The following is a 619-nucleotide window of genomic DNA, read 5'->3' on the forward strand; positions in this document are numbered from 1 at the left end:
GATGCTTAACCTTCGTTCAAAATAGTCCCCAAAGGGCATAGTGGAAGAGGCTGGTTTCAGGGACTAAGGAGTGACTAGGGGTTCGCTGGGGCAATAGGGGTGAGCTCCCCGAAGTGAAAGGCGCACAGGATGCTTGTAGGTCTTGCAGGGTCCTTAAGTCACACACTTCCTTTGGCAATGTCCCGCCAGTGCCCCCTCCTCCCCATTTTCCATCCCCCGAGTATTGCTTTAAGTGCATCATCCACAAACAATCCAAGCTTAGAAGAACAGTCAGCAGGGGGTCGAACAGTGGACACCAGCAACAAGAATCGTCATGTGCAAAGGATGGGAATACGGTCACGTGGCCTCAATGGCCCCAGTTTGGAAAACTTTATTTAAAAAGGCATATTCCATCAAAGACACATAGGGAAATCATTCTTCCCATCAACCTTCCCAACACACCTCCCTTAGGCTGACTCTCTCACAAAATTCTGGAGTAAGATTCCATTGCAATCGCTAATCCCGTGTTGCCCTCCTGTGAGTGGTGTAGTTTGTAGGCTCTGGAAATCCAGTCAGCAGTTCAGCAGGCAGGGTGGTCAGGGAGACCGTCTTACTACATTACACAAAACAGAACCAAGAT

At 49.3% G+C, this 619-nt stretch overlaps 1 protein-coding gene across 8 annotated transcripts in view; it reads right to left on the reverse strand.

Annotated features, from left to right (window-relative positions):
- The window catches only part of NTM (neurotrimin), a 959,656-nt gene that overhangs the window by 422,605 nt on the left and 536,432 nt on the right, over positions 1-619 (reverse strand). The window lies entirely within an intron of this gene.

This window comes from Myotis brandtii, unplaced genomic scaffold (genome assembly GCF_000412655.1).
Source record: "Myotis brandtii unplaced genomic scaffold, ASM41265v1 scaffold826, whole genome shotgun sequence".
In the NCBI taxonomy this organism is placed as follows: Eukaryota; Metazoa; Chordata; class Mammalia; order Chiroptera; family Vespertilionidae; genus Myotis; species Myotis brandtii.